The sequence below is a fragment of the Bos indicus x Bos taurus genome, chromosome 5, assembly GCF_003369695.1.
Source record: "Bos indicus x Bos taurus breed Angus x Brahman F1 hybrid chromosome 5, Bos_hybrid_MaternalHap_v2.0, whole genome shotgun sequence".
NCBI lineage: Eukaryota > Metazoa > Chordata > Mammalia > Artiodactyla > Bovidae > Bos > Bos indicus x Bos taurus.
The window spans coordinates 94,086,379-94,106,767 of NC_040080.1; the positions used below are offsets into that span (position 1 = coordinate 94,086,379).

The following is a 20,389-nucleotide window of genomic DNA, read 5'->3' on the forward strand; positions in this document are numbered from 1 at the left end:
AACAGTCTGGTGGTTTTTGAAAATTGTTAAACCTAGAATTACCATATGACCCAGCAGCTCCACTCCTAAGTATATACCCAAGAGAAATGAAAACATATGTCATATAAAATGTGTCTATGAACTTTCATAGCAGAATGAACTTTCATAATAGCTTAAAAGTGGAAACAACTCAAATATCCTTCAACAACTGGATAAATAAGATGTGAAATATTCACAAAACGCAATTATTCAGCAATAAAAAAGGAATGAAGAACTGATCCATGCCACAGCATGGATAAATCTTGAAATATTATGCTAAAAGAAAGATGTCAGTCACAAAAGACCACATATCACATGATTCCATTTATATGAAGTGTTAAAAGTAGGTAAATCTATGAAGTAAGAGAGTAGATGTGATTTCCCAGAGCTAGGATTCTTGGAGTGGGGGATGGGAGACAAGATCTATGAGATTTCCTTTTGGGGTGATGAAAATATTCTAAAATTGATCGTGATGGTGGTTGCACAATGCTGTGAGTATATTAAAAACATTGAACAGTACACTTTAAATAGGTGAATCATATAGTACATGAATTATATCTCAATAAAGCTTTTATTGAAAAAAGAAAATTATAATACAGTGCCTGCCCTTAGGGAACCTACAAGCTAACTGAATTTTTCTTTTTTGGTTCTTCATCTTAAAAATCCTGGCCACTGCATTTTGAAAGTTTGTTAATTTATTGTCTGTTGGCTACTGTAAACTTAGTGCTTTGGAGTTTAGGGTAAAGGTGCAGGAAAGGCAGAGGAGGAAAAAGGACAGAGAATAAGGGCAAAAGAGAACCCAAGGAGTGAAGTCTTTTGAGAAGAGGCCTGGGAGGCCTGTTCAGTCTCTTAGCCTATCTAAAAAGTAAGAACTGTGCCTTCAAGACTCCAAATATGAGTATCTTTGACTGAGGGTTCCAGTTTTGGTTGTGGTATTTGGAACTGGGTTACCTTAGCCACCTTCTTCTGGTGCAAATGACATTAAAAATATGAAATATCAACCTTGTATCCTTCTCTAGTCTCCCACATTGGCCTGAAGATCTGGATAATTGGTGGGTGTGGGAAGAAAGCCACGGAGAACTTGTATCCATCTGGAGAGTGGCAAGGTGAGAAAGAGCTGGGGAATGACTCAAGAAGATTGGAGTCTAGGAACAAAAGACTCTGAAAACCTCCCTAAGTATATAATGGGAAGGAACTTGGACATCTTGATGACTAAATTGACTCCTACTATGCTGCAGTTCCTGGAGGAGGTACGGCAATCCACTCCAGTATTCTTGCCTGGAGAATCCTGTGGACAGAGGAGCCTGGCAGGCTACGGCCCATAGGGTCGTAAAGAGTCAGACACAACTGAAGCTACTTAGCGTGCACACACATGCTGTAGTTTTGATTCTAGTCTTGGTTCCCTTCATTTTTCAAGAATCCCAATTTCAATTATCTTCTCACCCATTTGTTCTAAACAAGAGCCTGTCTTTTTAAAAACTTTTTATTTTATATTGAAGTATAGCCAATTAATAATGTTGAGATAGTTTCTGGTGCATAGCAAAGGGACACAGCCATATATATACATGTATCCATTCTCCCCCAAACTCCTCTCCCATCCAGAACAGAGCCTATCTTGACAGAAGGAAGGGGTAAGGGCAGGTATGGAGGCAGAGAGACATGGCAGGGGGAGAAAAGAGTTAATTGCTGGTCTTTAGGAAACAGTTCGATGAGAAAAATGCTAGTGAGCTCTTGGACTTAATAAATAAAGAATCAACAAATAGAAAGACTTTCTTTATTTGAAAAAACAAACAAAAAAACACCTTTCTGGATGAGAGATCTTGAGCGAGATTTTTAAAGGAAGTTCCGAGTATGGACTGCAGATGCATTTCCTCCCGTGATGCTGGGCGCCCACCACAAGAATAACTCCCCTCATCACTGGTCAACTGTGGCCCTTTGCCTGCTTATGCCGAGTGACTTGCTGAGTGATTCCAGTGATAGCTGAAACCTAGTCAAGGGGCGACTGAGTGGATGAGGGGGCTCTTGTGACCCCACTATCCTAGCTTTGGCTTAGGTCTTGACTAGGGAATTCAGTGCATTTGCCTTTAAGGGGAGCAGAAAAGGAGAGTTGGGAGCCCTTGCTGTCGCGTGGGTTACCTACACAAAAACAGACATGTGTTCTTCTCTCTGGCCAGCCCATTCTCTGCTCTTCTTATCCCAACTTGCCTAATTGATACCTTGGCCTATGGTGTCATTAACAATGCTTGAATAATAGCCTGACCTGCTGATTTCAAAATGGGAGAGGTGATTAATATGTCGGAAATCCAGCGAGGGGGAGCAGGGAAGGGGATGTCCCGAGAAATAAAACATGGGAGATGTGTCCTTCTGTGTCCCTGTTGCCCACCCTTCGTTCTTTGACCTCGGGGAAGAACTTGGGGATACAGTCTGACTTCCAGTTCCTTTTTGGTTTTCTGATCCCCCTCTACTTCTCCTCCCTGCCTCCCCCAACAGCACACGTTCTGACACCTACAAGCTCGTTACATGATGATGACCTATATTTTTATCTTTTTTATGAGCATCAAACACACATAGTCTTGCAAGCACTTGTGTTTTTTTTTTCTTTCCCCTATTGACGTGTGAGTGCCTTTGATGGTAATTTATTGTAGGGTTGAGCAGCCAGGTCTTAATTGTACCCTAAAATTGCTTACCATTTTGATGCTTCCAAACTGTCCCAAAATGTACCTTTTTCCTACAAGAAGGGTGTGGGGCACCCCCCTTTTAACTGTCTTCTGTTGTAGAATACAGAGCTTAGAGAGAACGTGCAGAAGGACTTCCTCGGCTGGGTTTCAGGGACACCTTGTCCCCAGCCTCTAATTGCAGTTGGATTGTATGAACATTTGGTTCTACTCAGCAAAACTTTTCTTCATGGCTTAGGTCAACATGGCTTCACTGGTTGCACAGAATGGTCAACGAGCAGTTTCTACTCTGATAGTCAGGCTCTTCAGCAAATTCCCATCGTGGCTACTTGATTCTGTGAATTCAGATGGGATTGGAAGCAAGAAAGTTGTGCCTTAACCTAGGGAGTCTGGGCTATGAGAGGCAGTTAATCCCAAGCAATGCAGTCCTTCTGAAGTCATTCTGTAATAACCTGTAACTCCCACATCTGACCACTCCCTCACCTGATTTAGGGATGACCAGGGGGAGCAGAAGATGAAGAGTATAATTTTAGCCCGAGCAGAACTTCATTCTTAAGTATAATTTGAATTTGGGCCCCATAGTCTTCTTTGCCCCCACGTCACTTTGTCCCTCAGTACAATAAACAGCATCATATACTAGGACACGCAGATTCATTACAGGAGGATGAGTCAGTGTCAGAACAACTAGGAATGTAACCCACGTCTTGAAGAAGTATTAAATATAAAGGAAAAATGAAGACTGAAATTCCTACCTCCCTTTCTGGAGAGACCAGCATAACATCCAGTGTTGACCTAGGTTCTGTGCTGGAAACCGATCTACCCGTGGACTGAGTCCTTGTTGGCTCATGTTACAGACTGTCCATTCCAGCTGAGTTCATTTGTTCTCTCTCTCCCACACATGACACTCACCACATATGCTTGCCAGTACTTGCCTTCAGACATTTTGACAGGCCAGTTTCCTCTTTCTTCAACCTTAGTACTGTTTCTCTGTCCTCTCTGTTCAACCCTGTCCCTCTCCTCTTAGTAGCCTGGTCCTGAAAGTCTCCTCTGCAGTAGTGTTAGTTACTCCAGTCGTGTCTGACTCTTTGTGCCCCTGTGGACTGTCTCCCACCAGGCTCCTCTGTCCGTGGGATTCTCCAGGCAAGAATACTGGAGTGGGTTGCCATGCCCTCCTCTAGGGGATAAAGCTGCTTTAATTGGCCTTACCTGACTCCTAGGACTCCACTGTTTCACAGATTCTCAACATTATGTTATTTGCACTTAGCCCCTTGCCCTATTGGCTCCCTATATCCGTAAAGGAACTTTTCGTGGCCATCTAAATGAGCCACGAAAAACTGAGAGAAAAACTACTCCCACCAGCTTCTTAGGTGAATAAAAATCTCTCTTCTGTGGAAGGCCTCCCGAAGAGGGAGACTGCACCTGCTTCCTCAGCCTCCAGTTTTTACTTCCAGTGGAGCCGGATAGATGCAGATGAACCTGATAAAGACAGTAGCTTCCGTGGTGGAGTCCATGAGAAATGCGACTTTCCTTGTGATAACTTAGAGATTGTTCATTCTCAAACTTCAGAAATGGAGTCAGTTACCTGGAAATTTTGAAAAAATATGGAGTGTCTCTTGTGATTACCTGGTTCTCCGTTACATGCAGAATAAAGTCCAGATTCCATAGCTTGATCTTCAGAGTCTTCCATAGTGACACTGCCTGTATTTATCTCTACGCTCCTTTACGTAACCTAGACTACAACCTCATGGGTCTTGGGGTTCTTGAACTTGTTCTATGCTCTTCGGCTTCCAGAATTTTCACATACTGTTCTTTCTGTCTGGAATGCCATCCTTTCCCTCATCGGCTTATCAAGGTCCTATCCTTCATTTTAGCCCAACTTAAAAATCTTCTCCTGCAAGAATACTTCCTAGATCTCTCAAGTGACCACTATTTCTGTCTCTCTTCCAACTAGAATGTCACATTATTTTGAACCTCTGTAATAGCACTGTTTTGTACTGGAAAAATGTATGTAATATATTTATATGTCTCTTTTACTAGACTGTAAACTTCTGGAAGGTAGAGATTGTGTATTTTTGGACTTTGTATCCCTTCCTATGCTTTGCATAATGCTTTGGACAGTAGGTGCTCAAGAAATATCAATTAATTGGAAATCAGGGCCTTGTTTTTTGTGTGCTTTGTTTTTCAGCCAAGCAGCATGTGGGATCCAACCGGGGGTCAAACCTGCAGCCCCCTCATTGAAGTGTGGAGTCGTAACCACTGGACTCCCAGGGGAGTTCCCAGGGCCTTGCTTTTATGTTCATTTTGCTCTTACAGTTCTCCTCTAACCGAGTCACCATTTTGTACTGACTGAATTTGTTTTTGGGTGTTCTTCATCTCTGTCTATTGTAAGAGCTGAGCATTAAAATAATCTAAGTGCAGTGGAACTGACAGGTTTCAGAGGACTCCGAAAGCAGATCCATCCTTGGAAAGTTTCTGGACTGGTTTGAGGTTAGCTTTCCTGCATGACAAAAGGCATTTGTAGGGATGGCTCTGGCGAGCTACTGGGGAGAAACCAGGATCAAGGAAGAGGAGCCTGAAGGTGAGAAGAAACTGATTTCTGGGAAAGGGATCAGTTTAAGGATTTTGTATGTCAGCAAAAAGGGCAGTGTACTTGCTTGCTGCTGCTGCTGCTGCTAAGTCGCTTCAGTCGTGTCTGACTCTGTGCAACCCCATAGACAGCAGCCCACCAGGCTCCCCCGTCCCTGGGATTCTCCAGGCAAGATTCATTTCACTCCTGGCACCCTGCTTGTTTCTTTATGCTACAATAATGTCGCTGACAGCGCTTTTCCTGTCCGGTGCCTAAGGAAGGGCTGATGGCTCTGCTCCCCTGTGCTTCTGGTAGGAAAAAAATATGATGTTTTGACGGCTCCATATGCTTAAGAAAAGACAAATCTAACCTCCTGGGTTTCTTGACAATTCTTCCCATCAACTACTCACTTCCCCACCGTCTTAGGTCTCCTGACTTCAACAAGCCCTTTTTGTTCTAAGATTAAACTGTTAGATTGTTTCTATCATTACCCTCTCTCATTTCTGAAGGTCTATATGGGTAATTTCTTCAGTCCTAGTCTTCTGTGTTCAATTCTGTAGCTTCTTTTCTCTGTTTGGCTGAGCTGGGTCTTCATTAGGGGGAACAGGCTCTCTAGTGGCCAGTGAGTGGGCTTAGCCGCTGCCCCCTGCCTCCGCATGTGGGATCTTAGTTTCCTGACCAGGAATCGAATCTGCATCCCCTACATTAGAAGGTGGAGTCTTTACCACTGGACCCCCAGGGAAGTCCTTGTAGCCTCTTTCTTGCCATACCCTGATTTATTATCTCCTCTTCCTATAGAAATGCTGGGCTGGAGGAAGCACAAGCTGGAATCAAGATTGCCGAGAGAAATATCAATAACCTCAGATATGCAGATGACACCACCCTTATGGCAGAAAGTTAGAGGCACTAAAGAGCCTCTTGATGAAAGTGAAAGAGGAGAGTGAAAAAGTTGGCTTAAAGCTCAACATTCAGAAAACGAAGATCATGGCATCTGGTCCCATCACTTCATGGCAAATAGATGGGGAAACGGTGGCTGACTTTATTTTTCTGGGCTCCAAAATCACTGCAGATGGTGACGGCAGCCATGAAATTAAAAGACGTTTACTCCTTGGAAGCAAAGTTAGGACCAACATAGACAGCATGTTAAAAAGCAGAGACATTACTTTGCCAACAAAGGTCCCTCTAGTCAAGGCTATGGTTTTTCCAGTGGTCATGTATGGATGTGAGAGTTGGACTGTGAAGAAAGCTGAGCGCCGAAGAATTGATGCTTTTGAACTGTGATGTTGGAGAAGACTCTTGAGAGTCCCTTGGACTGCAAGGAGATCCAACCAGTCCATCCTAGAGGAGATCAGTCCTGGGTGTTCATTGGAAGGACTGATGCTGAAGCTGAAACTCCAATACTTTGGCACCTGATGCGAAGAGCTGACTCATTTGAAAAGACCCTGATGCTGGGAAAGATTGAGGGCAGGAGGAGAAGGGGATGACAGAGGATGAGATGGCTGGATGGCATCACTGACTCAATGGACATGGGTTTGGGTGGACTCCGGGAGTTGGTGATGGACAGGGAGGCCTGGCATGCTGCAGTTCATGGGGTCACAAAGAGTCGGACATGACTGAGCGACTGAACTGAACTGAACTTCCTGGCGAAAGTCTTCTCTGATAACCTTCCGGAAATGTCCTTAATCTTTCCTCATCCTTCCCAGCCTGGGTGGCAAGACCTCAGCCCAGATCTTTAGTGATGCTCCTATTTCTCTGTGTCCTGTTTTCCATCATCCAGGGAATGCCCCCTTATAGGTATTTCTTGTCTTATTAACTCTGCATGCACCTGTGCAGCCTCCAGTTTCTCCAGTCAGAGAAGTTATTGGCTGGCTTTCTCTTGCTCAGAAAGTCAACCAATATTAACAGGTGACAATGAAGAGAGATTTAGAAGCTGTTGACTTTCTTGACCCCTTTCTTCCTCCCTCAGTCCTTTCTTTACACCAGTCCTTCCATCCTCAGATGCTGGTTGAGCATCTGCTGTGTACTAGGTGCTGTTCTATGTTCCTCCCTGTATATAGCTTATACTCAATGTTCTTTCTGAGTGGTAGTTTAGATACTGGTTTGCTATGGAAAACTACTTAATCAGATGTCCCCAAATAGTGTCAAAATCCTAGAAGTCTCTGACTGAGGGCACAATTAGGATTTCTCTTCTTTGTTGGCCACTCTCTCCGTTCTTAGTATTGCTACTCATCATTGGTCCATCTCTCAGAACTTGATATAGAAATGTTGTTTTATGTCTCATCCTGTGATGAACAGTTTTAGCATTTACTGAAGAACTCAAAGGATGGAGGTGGGGAGACTAGATGTAAGCATGCATGCATGCTCAGTCAGTTCAGTTGTGTCTGATTCTTGGGGAGACTAGATATTCCCCCCAAAAAACAGAAGCCCTACTTCTTACCTTCACAGAACTTAAACTTTTAACAAATGAGACAGAAAACATTCCTCCTACTGTTATATATAAATATGCATATGTGCTGCTTATGCAATTAAATATTATTGAAAAACTAAAATGGAGCAAAGAAGTCATCTCAGTTACTTGGAGTTAATAAAGAAAGGCTCTTTGGAGGAAAGGGTTTTGAGCAGCTGGGTTTTGATAGGAGATGTGGAAAATAGAGGCCATGAAGACAACATTCTAGGGGATAGGAGATGATAGTCAATCACAGGCTTAGATGTGGGAATGAGTGGGGATGTGGGAGTTGGTGAGTGGGTTATCTTGGCTGAAGCACAAGGTCTAAGTAGGAAAAATAAAAAGAAATAGGTTCAGTGAGAGATTAGAGTAGAATTGGTGGACATGATCAACCTAGGTTGATGTGTCTTCCTAGCTGAAGGCAGGGGAATAAATAAAATAGCTTTAGGAGGACTAAAATTTTTATTCTTCCCCTCAGCTTTTGAGAAAAGGGTATTAAGGCGTTTGGAACTCTGACATAAGGGTTCTGCTAACATGAGGGAAGGAACAAAGATCAAGGATAATATAAGCCCAAGGGTCTGGTTTTTTTTTTTTTTTTTCAAAATATTGCTTAAATTTCAGCCGTAGTTATTTATTCACAAGAACTCTGTTCTTCCCTTTGCTTGGTTCTACTCTGGAATCATAGAATGACTCTACAGAAATGAGCTTACCCAGTCACATGCTTCTTGCATCCTGTCTACCCATCTCTCCTGCATAACAAGGCTTCAAGGTAAGGCAAAGAAACTTTCACACCTGGTGTCTGTCTGTTAACTTTTGCCTTTCTGGACTGACCCTGCTTGAGGGGAGGAAATATTCATGGAGAAACTGCCTTTAGATTTAGTCAGAGAGGTCTTCTAAATCTGGGTTCTGTTAGCTATTATAGGGGAAGATCTTCCCTCATAGCTCAGTTGGTAAAGAATCTACCTGCAGTGCAGGAGGCCCGGGTTCAATTCCTGGGTTGAGAAGATTCCCTGGAGAAGGAAATGGCAACCCACTCCAGCATTCTTGCCTGGAGAATCCCATGGATATAGGAGCCTGGCAGGCTACAGTCCATGGGGTCGCAAGAGTTGGACATGACTTAGCGACTAAACCATCACCATAGGGAAAGAGAGGACCGGCTCTAGCTTCCAGGACTTTTATGATATTTTCACCTTGAACCTCTGCTGGAATTTCCTCTGAAGCAGAAGGAAGAGACGACCACTTTCCATATAATGCTTAAATATGAACGAGGAGAAAAGATATTCTTCTCTTCGATATATTTAGGTTTAAAAGACAAAATACCAACAAAAGAATTAAATTTTGTGGGGAAAGAAAGAGTAGAAACACAAAAGAAAGAAGAACTTCCCAACAAAGTGGATTATTGAGATGACTGAAAGAAACTGTGGTGTGTGCTTTGGCAGCATATATACTAAAATCGGAATAAGGGGATTTCCTGGTGGTCCAGTGGTTAAGACTGCACTTCTACAGCATGGGGCATGGGTTCAATCCCTGGTGGGGGAGCTAAGAGCCTGCATGCCCAACAGCACAGCAATAAATAAATATTTAAAATTAAAAATAAAAGAAATTGGAATAATACCGGAGAAGATTAGCATGGCTCCTGTGCAAGAATGGCATGCACATTCATAAAGGAAATTGTGTAGTTCCTTTTATCTGAGAAACTAGAAGAATTAGGTCAATTACCAACTGTCTGCATGATTTTGGAGGTGATGAAACAGATGTGGAGACCTCCAAAGTTCTGAAGGCCTAAGACTCAGTGATTTCAGAACAGGAATTAGCTGGAGGAAGCCAGAAGGACTTGAACTCATTTTTCATATCTCTCTTACCATGGCTGCATGCCTTTTTGGTTTCTCAAAAAAACTTTTTTTTTTTGCTTTTCTAATTCAGAGATAGAAAACCTTGAGGAAAATGAAGATGAAGTTTATTCACCTAGATGTGCACATGGAATTTTGTGATCAATTCTGATATGATTTTCATATCTAGATGATTAATCAAGGTGAATTTTCATATAGACGTTGGGTAAAGTCTTTATTCCTGATTTGTGGATTATCCACTTGGTGGGTTTTTGCAGACTCCATACTTGCACTGCCTTGGGTTTGGCAGAAACAGTGTGTCAGAAAGAACATCAGGGGGACTTCCCTGGTGGCCCAGTGATTGAGAGTCAGCCTTGCAGTGCTGGAAACATGGGTTTGATAATCCCTGGTCAGGTTACTAGGGCTTCCCTGGTAGCTCAGCTGGTAAATAATCTGCTTGGAATGCAGGAGACCTGGGTTCGATCCCTGGGTTGGGAAGATCCCTTGGAGAAGGGAACGGCTACCCACTCCAGTATTCTGGCCTGGAGAATTCCATGGACTATATAGTCCATGGGGTTGCAAAGAGTTGGACATGACTGAACAACTTTCAGGGGAACTAATATCTCACATACGGCGGAGCAATTAGGCCCCACAACTGGAGAGTCCATGCACTGCAACGAAGATTCCCGCATGCCACGACTAAGACCCAAGGCAGCCAAATAAATGAATTTTAAAAGCAAAGGAAAGACCATGAGGGGTAGACACAGATGGTATGTTTGCAAGTGTTTGTATGTGAGCAACTTTATGTAGATAAAGTAATATGCATATATTTCACTCACTTTTTTTGGTAATGTTAATTACATTTTGAGCTTATATATTTATTTGGGAGTCTGTTTAATAGTGGCCTCTACCCCTAGATGGTAAGCTTCGTGCAAGACTTATATTTATTTCATGCACCCTTTCACACTCAACATTTGTCACAGGACTGAGCACATAGTAGCCAGTCAACAAATGAAAGAATTCCGTATGCCTCTGCTCTTATCTACTGGTTTGGATAATGAGAAGTGCCTTTCCAGGGGCTGGGAGGAATCTGTACTATGGCAAGTGGAGGAATCAGAGATGAGCCACAGACTGAGATCAGATCTCTTCAGGTGAGGCTGGCAGCCCGAGGGCAGATCCCTTGTTGACATCCTCTGCCCATCACTGACTGCATCTTGTGGTAATACCTAGGGCACAGGCCAGGGAGTGATCCAGGGCTATCAGAATAGACATCTTATTCCAGCTGCAATTGTTTCAGATGTAGCAGGGTTCTCAGCCCACTGACCTGTTGGGCACTGGGGGTGGGGAGGGGGGGGGGGTTGGTGGCATGAGTCAGAGAGGAATGTGGGGCTGGTTGTTTGGGAGTTTCGCTCTGTGAGGAGAAGCTGGTTCCCCATGCTTGTCAGTTCTCTAATGGCATCCCCAGGGCAGAGCCTAGAAACAATCAGTTGAAGAAGACAGACTGAGCAGCCACACTCTTCTGAATCCCCCAGGATGTTGACAGGAGAAGAATTTAAATGGATATTAATGGGCAGAGGACAATCCATAGACCATGAAAGTATCATCAAGTGTTTCAATGGAAAGAATGCTTGAGAGCTCATCTTATCTATACTTCTGACTTCATCCCAGATAAATAAAAATCTTTTTCCCTTGAAGATTTTTTTGGCCTATAACATGGAGGCCTTACCAGGGCAGTGGGAGCTTGGTGTAAATTCTCCCAGGTCCCATTTCCTCTTCGCCCTGCTGGGACTGCATGAATGCACCAGACAGATCCTCACATCTACTCCCCACCTCTTCACACGGCATGCAGCGGTGGGCCATGGCTGCAGGTGTGGAGAGGCCCTGGTTCTTGGGTCTTATTGGAGAGGGGACCTATGAATCTTGTAAATGTGATGACATCGGCAATGACAGACTCTTCAGCCGCCTGCTAGTCTGTAATTGAAGCCAAGAATTCAGCACACGCTCGGACACACCCAGCCTTCGAGGCGGGTTCCCAGAAGCGGGTTCCTGCACAGCCACCAGGCTAGGAGGACCCTCACTGAACCAATGCTCCCTGACAAGCTCCAGGGCCTCAGAGCTGCCTCCTAAATCCCCAAACCAAGCGATAATCTTATCCCTCTTTCTGTTTCCATTCCCAATGGTGCCTAAATTGTTGCAAGTTATTCCCAGTTGTTAAATCCCCAATAAATGAGATTCAATCTCTGTGATAGCATCATGGGGTGTTCTTTCACTTTGATTTAGCTGAAAATTTTTTTGTTATAATCAGAGCCTAAAATTGATCAAGCCAGAAAGCATCTACACTGCTTTGAAGCCCCAGGCAAATAGGTTGGGGATTTTTCCTGCTGTTCTCCACCTCTCTCCATAATGAGATGCTTTGTTTCAGTGAATGAATCGGCCTTGATCCAGACTTTCAGACTCTATGACAGGACATTTCAACCCTCCCTCTGCCTCTAGGCAGGACTGAATTTAACCCATCCCAGACTGAAGGCTGTCTCCTCTAGACCTTGTTTCAAGATTTCCTCAATTTTCAGCATCTTCTGGTTGAACGTGCACAGCTCTTTGCCTTTGCTGTCTAATTTCAATTTCCTTTGGCAATTCTAACCCATACTTGTCACTGTGAAAAGGGAGATCCAGGGAATTCCCTGGCAGTCCAGTGGTTAGGAGCTGGCACTTCCACTGCTGGGGGCCTGGGTTCCATGCCTGGTTGGGTAATTAAGATCCTGTACGATCGCCTGGCGTACCCTGCCCACCCCCGCTCCGGCCACCCAAAAAGGGAGATCCAAGTGTCTCTTAGAACTTTTCGGCTGAAAGTTCTCAATTCTTTTATAAGGCTTCTCAAATGTTAGTGTAGTTTCATGTCTGTCTTCCTTGTACCAGAAGAAGAAGAGGAACGTTGTTTGAATGTTGCCTCACGACCCTGAGCACTGTCGACCTGAGCCGGTGGTCCTCATTTCTGTCACTCTGTCATTGTGGCCCACCCCAATATATCTTATCCTTTCTTTGGACTGAGGCCTCAGATGGAGTTTTCTCTGTCCGGGATGCCTTTCCATGTCTCATCATTCCTGACTTTCTGTGACTTTAAGGCCCTGTTCCATTTTCTCTCTCTCTCCCTATCAATTGCCTTTCCTAAGCACATCTGTGCTCCAAGTCCTTCTGATTCCCTCTCTCAGCAACGTGAGGAACTTCATTCAGCTGGCCTCAAGATCTGTGCTTGTCTTTACTGTCTTTAATACGAAGACAATATTGTCTTTCAGTTCATTGTCTTTAATATGAAGTCCAGATGAAAAAAGTCCTGAGGAGCAGACAGGGGACCGGTAGCAGAGTATTACAGGGGTGTAGAATAACACAAAAGTCAAGAACCGACCCGGGCTTCTCGTGTGGGTCTGTAACTCTGGGCAACTCATAACCTCTCTGGCCTTTCAGTTAACTGTTTGGACAGGGAAGTGTTGCATTAGGTCATCTCTGAGACCACTTTAAATATTATGAATTTGTGTTTTCCTTTCCTTCTTGGTCTCCTCCACAATTATTGACAGAACTCTACAAGCAGGGAAATCAGAGAATAAAAGAAACATAAATTCAGAGACATGATTGGAACTCACAGAGAAAGAACCATGTGAGGACCAAGGAGAAGATGGCCTCCTGCAAGCCAAGGACAGAGGCCACAAAAGAAGTTAACCCTGCCAACACCTTGATCTTGGACTTCCAGCCTCCAGAACTAAGAAATGAGTTTCTATTTTAGACAGGAAAAAAAAAAAAAAAGGACCAAGAGAGATACCTAACTAATAGGGATTTGAAAAAGCCATTTTAGCGTGTAAGTAGAGCTGGTGGTAATGACTGGGAATTTGTAGCAAGGACCAGGGAGGGCAATCTTGTATATAGAAATACCTGGGATATGTTTTAGAGGGTAGGGAAATGGCTTTGGCCTAAGCCTTACATCCTTTGTACAGTGACCCTGTATCCTAGAAATATGCTTATTCTACCTCAGGAAGATGGGCCCACCTTCACTAGAGTCACTAAAAAAGACTACATGTAGTTCTTACTCATTTCTTTCTTAGAAACCCCCAAGTCCTATGTGAGTAAATAAAGAAGACTAGTTCTTATCTGGAGCTAAAAAAAAATCTTCATTTTCTAAATGGAACTCAAATTTCTTCTATGTTATATTGGCTGTTATGCTTCATAACAATCCCTGTAAAATAAAAGAGCATAAAACCCAGTCATTTATAAGGTTATGTGGCTGTGTGTGTGTGTAATCCACGTGATTACTACTGTTGACTAGAAGAGGCCTAGAAAATGTCACACTGACCATGTCACTTACCCTAAGCAGAGACAGACCGACATTAGTTTAAATAACTGAACCACTTAGATATTTTTAAAGGGGATCCCTGAAGAGCTAAAGGAGTTGGGGGGAGATGAATATTTATGAAATACCTACTCTATGCTGGGTATTATTAAAAACTCTTTATATACCATTTTGGCCTAAATATAAGGTGAAGTTGTATCTTCCCAAAATAAGTTCCCAGAAAAGAAGTTGGTTTATATATGAATCCTCATAAAATAAAGTCTCATATTGTACAATATGTTTTTAATTTCTTGAATTTGAGAAATTAGGTTCTTTTTTGGGGAAGACACATCAGCCAGAAAAAACAACAAACAACACTCCCTCCCTCCCTCCCCCCCCAGATAAAAACAGAATCAATGCTACTTTGAATTGCTTATAGAGGCTATTGAATGAAATCTGTTAAAACGGACAAAACAAAACAAAAACCACTTCAGTTTCTGGAAACATGACAGGCTAGGTTATTTGAATCAAATTTCCTGCTGAAAACAACTAAAAATGCTAGATGAAATATTTAAAACATCTTAAAAGCGTCAAAAAGCTGACAAGATAGTAAGGAAATATTAGGCCAAATTTAATGAAAGGTGAAAATTCAAAGTGGTAAGTGGAATAAAGAGGCAAGTTCTGACCAGAAGGTATTTGCTGATAAAGGCAAACTCAACTCTGGTCTCAGAAGTTAAAACTCAGGATTGGCTAACACGGGGAGTCTGATAGGAAACCTTTCCTATAACATACTGAAGAATCAAAGGGTTACATCCTTAGGGTAAGGGTGAAACAGAAGTGCACCTACTTTTTCTTCTACCTCCTGAAGGACTGCAAGAAAGTGTCCCTGGTGCTGAACACAGCAGGGGGGAAATTCTGAGCAAGCCGGATTTGTAGCCAAATTTACATTACCTAGGTAATCAAAGAAAACCTCAAACCTTGAATTTTACAATAATGCCAAACAAGTATTTCCCTAGGCATCTGGCAAAGGTAAAACGCAAATCCTCCCTTGGTGAAAACACGTTAATCCTAACCTTCAAAACTGTCCACAAGTTATTCTTCAAAGGCAATGAATAAGCAAGCACAGGGGAGGGAAGGCACCATAAAAGAGAATCAGCAATAACCAGACAACAGAAACAGATTCATGACGACTTCAGATGCTGAAATTCTCAGGAATACAAGACAAGTCAGAAAACAGTTACAGGGAAAATATGAAAAGTGACCTAGTGGACTTGAAACAGAATTAAGTACAGTAAGTACCCTACATACAAATGAGTTTTGTTCTGAGAGTGCTTTCGAAAGTCCAATTTGTTCATAAGTCCAACAAAGTTAGCCTAGGTATCCAACTAACACAATTGGCTATATAATACTGTGCGTAATAGGTTTATAATACTTTTCACACAAATAATACATAAGAAACAAACATAAAAAATAAAGAAAACATTTTATTTATTTTTATTTTTGGTTGCACTGGGTCTTCGTTGCTCCACACAGGCTTTCTCTGGTTGCTGCAGGTGGAGCCCACTCTTCATTGCAGTGCACAGGCTTTTCATTGCAGTAACTTCTCTTGTTGTGAAGCATAGGCTCTGGATACAATGGCTTCAGTAGTAGTGGCGTGTGAGCTCCATAGTTGTGGCTCACGGGTTTAGTTGCTCTGTGGTGTGTGGAATCTTCCTGGACTAGAGATCAAACTCGTGTCCCCTGCACTGGCAGGCAGATTCTTATCCACTGTACCACCAGTTCAGTTCAGTCGCTCAGTCGTGTCCGACTCTTTGCGACCCCATGAATCGCAGCACGCCAGGCCTCTCTGTCCATCACCATCTCCCGGAGTTCACTCAGACTCACGTCCATCGAGTCAGTGATGCCATCCAGCCATCTCATCCTCTGTCGTCCCCTTTTCCTCCTGCCCCCAATCCTCCCAGCATCAGAGTTTTTTCCAATGAGTCAACTCTTCGAGTGAGGTGGCCAAAGTACTGGAGTTTCAGCTTTAGCATCATTCCTTCCAAAGAACACCCAGGGCTGATCTCCTTTAGAATGAACTGGTTGCATCTCCTTGCAGTCCAAGGGACTCTCAAGAGTCATCTCCAACACCACAGTTTAAAAGCATCAATTCTTCGGCGTTCAGCTTTCTTCACAGTCCAACTCTCACATCCATACATGACCACTGGAAAAACCATAGCTTTCATTAGACAGACCTTTGTTGGCAAAGTAATGTCTCTGCTTTTGAATATGCTATCTAGGTTGGTCATAACCTTTCTTTCAAGGAGTAAGCGTCTTTTAATTTCATGGCTGCAATCACCATCTGCACTGATTTTGGAGCCCCCCAAAATAAACACTGTTTCCGCTGTTTCCCCATCTATTTGCCATGAAGTGATGGGACCAGATGCCATGATCTTCGTTTTCTGAATGTTGAGCTTTAAGCCAACTTTTTCACTCTCCTCTTTCACTTTCATCAAGAGGCTTTTTAGTTCCTCTTTACTTTCTGCCATTAGGGTGGTGTCATCTGCATCTGAGGTTATTGATACTTCTCCTGGCAATCTTGATTCCAGCTTGTTGTTCTTCCAGCCCAGCGTTTCTCATGATGTACTCTGCATAGAAGTTAACTAAGCAGGGTGACAATATACAGCCTTGACATACTCCTTTTCCTATTTGGAACCAGTCTGTTGTTCCATGTCCCGTTCTAACTGTTGCTTCCTGACCTGCATATAGGTTTCTCAAGAGGCAGGTCAGGTGGTCTGGTATTCCCATCTCTTTCAGAATTTTCCACAGTTTATTGTGATCCACACAGTCAAAGGCTTTGGCATAGTCAATAAAGCAGAAATAGATGTTTTTCTGGAACTCTCTTGCTTTTTTGATGATCCAGTGGATGTTGGCAATTTGATCTCTGGTTCCTCTGCCTTTTCTAAAATCAGCTTGAACATCTGGAAGTTCATGGTTCACGTGTTGCTGAAGCCTGGCTTGGAGAATTTTGAGCATTACTTTCCTAGCGTGTGAGATGAGTGCAATTGTGCGGTAGTTTGAGCATTCTTTGGCATTGCCTTTCTTTGAGATTGGAATGAAAACTGACCTTTTCCAGTCCTGTGGCCACTGCTGAGTTTTCCAAATTTGCTGACATATTGAGTGCAGCACTTTCACAGCATCATCTTTCAGAATTTGAAATAGCTCAACTGGAATTCCATCACCTCCACTAGCTTTGTTCGTAGTGATGCTTTCTAAGGCCCACTTAACTTCACACTCCAAGATGTTTGGCTGTAGGTGAGTGATCACATCATCGTGGTTATCTGGATCATGAAGATCTTTTTTGTATAGTTCTTCTGTGTATTCTTGCCACCGCTTCTTAATATCTTCTGCTTCTGTTAGGTCCATACCATTTCTGTCCTTTATTGTGCCCATCCTTGCATGAAATGTTCCCGTGGTATCTCTAATTTTCTTGAAGAGATCTCTAGTCTTTCCTGTTCTATTGTTTTTATTTATTTCTTTGCATTGTTCACTTAGGAAGGCTTTCTTATCTCTCCTTGCTATTCTTTGGAACTCTGCATTCAGATGGGTATATCTTTCCTTTTGTCCCTTGCCTTTCACTTTTCTTCTTTTCTGAGCTATTTGTAAGGCCTCCTCAGACAACCATTTTGCCTTTTTGCATTTCTTTTTCTTGGGGATGGTTTTGATCACCGCCTCCTGTACAATGTCTCAAACCTCCATCCATAGTTCTTCAGGCACTCTATCAGATCAGCTAGCATCGAATGAACAGACCAGAAGAGTCTGACTTGAGGAGGGAGAGGAAGTGCGAGATGGTTGAACTGAAGGATCATCAGCAATAGGAGACAGAGGGCAAGCTGCAATTTTACTCACATCTGACGTTGATGGAACACGTTCTTATCTTTGAAAATTCACAATTGAAGGTTCACATATAGAGGACTTAGTGTAGAATGAAACTAACAGCAGATTGGATCATCCAATTGAAGAGAGAACTGGCAAACTGAGAGATAAGTCAGAAAAAGTCCAGAATGCAGCAGAGAGACAGAGACAAAAATATGAAAATATAGAAGAGAGTTGAGTGATATGGAAGATAGAGTGAGAAGACCTGCCATATATTAATTTAAGTCCCAAAACAAAAGGAGAGAAACGACAGAGCAGAGGCAATATTTGAAGAGTTAATCACCCTACAGAATTTTCTAAAACTGCTTAGTCGCTAAGAAGCCTAATGAGTTCCAAGCAAGTTAAATAAAGAAACTCCATACTTAACTAGTGTCAGTGAAACTACAGAATATGAAAAATGAGAGTAAAAGAAAATAAGAAGCCAGGTAAGAGGACTGCTTACAAGGAAAGAGCTGATTTGGAACGTATTCTCCCATTGTAAACACCTAGAAAATGCACATGAAAAGATATTCTCAAATACTGAGCCCAGAAGTGATGCAGGACTGTGATACCTGAGAGAGGGAAACAAACAAGGTGGGCCCTATCATCACCCTGGATTCCAGCCTGGAGGCAATTTGGAAACAGTAGCAGCAGAGACAGTAGGCATCAAGCAGAGTATGGGGGTCACGCCAAGTTGAGGTAGAAACTGGAGTTCAGGGAAGCTGAGACAGCTAGAATTGGTGGGTAAGAAGACTTTAGAGGAGGAGTTATGCAGAGAAAGAGCTCCAGAAGTCTGCCTACAACTTCCTGGAATTTTTTGGATTAATACTAATCTGTGCCTGGGTAGGGTAAAACTCCATGATGCTGAGCAAAGAACAACAGCAGATAAGTGTAAGTTGGACAGTTCTTAGAATTTACATGGGACTGGGAAACATTCAGATTCCATTCACTTAGACATCATTGAACACCTGGAGTAATCAGTGGAAATTCCAGAAGGATGATGCCTTAGTACCAAGGCTAAACTAACCCAGATTTATCCCTAACAGTGCATGTATGTTCCACAAGGACTTGAACACCAATTGTTCACAGCAGCCTTATTCTAATAGAGCTAAAACTGTCAACAACTCAAAAGTCCATCATCTGGTAAATGGATCACAAGTTGTGGGATACACACAATGAGATACCTCTCAGCAACAAGAAGGAATAAACTCTCAACACATGCAACTTCAGAATACTGGGAAGTGTACATTCATATCTGAGTTTCCTTACATTATTCAACTAGAGTTGTTACGCTTTCTTTATTTATTTTCAGGAGTCTCTTGCAAAGTCTAGATATATGCTACTCAGAGTGTGGCTCATGACCACAGCATTGGCATTACCCAGACCTTGGAAGAAATGGAGAATGTCAGCCCTGCGTTGGACCTACTGAATCAAGACCCACATTTTAACAAGATTCCCAGGTGTTCTTTTATGTATTAAAATGTGCCCCTTGACCCATTACTTCATGATTTAGTAAATATGATTATAGTAAATCATATCCTTCTTGACTTAAAATTTTTCATTGTATCCTTACCCAGCCAAATTTTATCTTTGTAAATAAAAATCACTATTGGCATCAGTCAGTCCGGAATTTCTTCCCTGGGCCATCCTTGACTTCATTTTGTCTTAGGGAGGAGAATCTAGGAGTGGATTCTTATCCTATGTGTGGCCACACCATTGTTTTATACAAAATCACATCTGAATGGTGTTCTGTAAGCATTCTAGTATTCTTGTGCTTCTAGTGCCAAGGAGCAGAGTTCTGCCCTCTGATGACAGGGATATAAAAGTACAAATGCACATGCACACTACTGATGCAATACATAAAATAGTGGCTCAGCAGTAAAGAATCTGCTTGCAATGCAGGAGACGCAGGTCAGGAAGATCCCTTAGAGGAGGACATGGCAACCCACTCCAATATTCTTGCCTGGAGAATCCCATGGATGGAGGAGTCTGGCAGGCTACAGTCCATAGGATTGCAAAGAGTCAGATACGACCGAGAACAAAAGCACAAAATGAGAACATGTATACCGCACAGGGAACTCTACTTAATGTACTGTGGTGACCTGAACGAAAAGGAAATCCAAAAGGGAGGGGATATATGGATGCGTATGGTCGATCCATTTTGCTGTACAGTAGAAACTAATACAACGTTGTAAAGCAACTACATCTCAATAAAAATTAATTTTAAAAAGTATAAACTTACTTTTCTAAAAAACAGAAGTAGAGTTACAGATGTACAAAAGAAACGAAGAGGTAAGGGGGAAGAGATAAATTGAGAGGTTGGGACTGATATATACACACTGCTATATATAGAATAGATAACTAACAAGGATCTACTGTATAGCACAGGGAACTCTACTCAATACTCCGTAATGGCCTATATGGGAAAAGAATCTTAAAAAGAGTGGATGTATGTACATGTACAATTGATTCACTTTGTTGTACACCTGAAACTAACGTAACACTGTAAATCAGCGTGTACACACTGCTATATCCACAAATGGACACTCAACAAGGACCTACTGCACTGCACATGGAACTCTGCTCAAGGTTGTGTGCCAGCCTGGGTGGGAGGGGGACTGTGGGGAGAGTGGATACATGTAT

General features: G+C 42.6%; 1 pseudogene; it reads left to right on the plus strand.

Annotated features, from left to right (window-relative positions):
- Nucleotides 1-9,285: 9,285 nt before the first annotated feature.
- On the plus strand, nt 9,286-9,386 carry LOC113893826 (annotated as a pseudogene).
- The last annotated feature ends 11,003 nt before the right edge of the window (nt 9,387-20,389 follow it).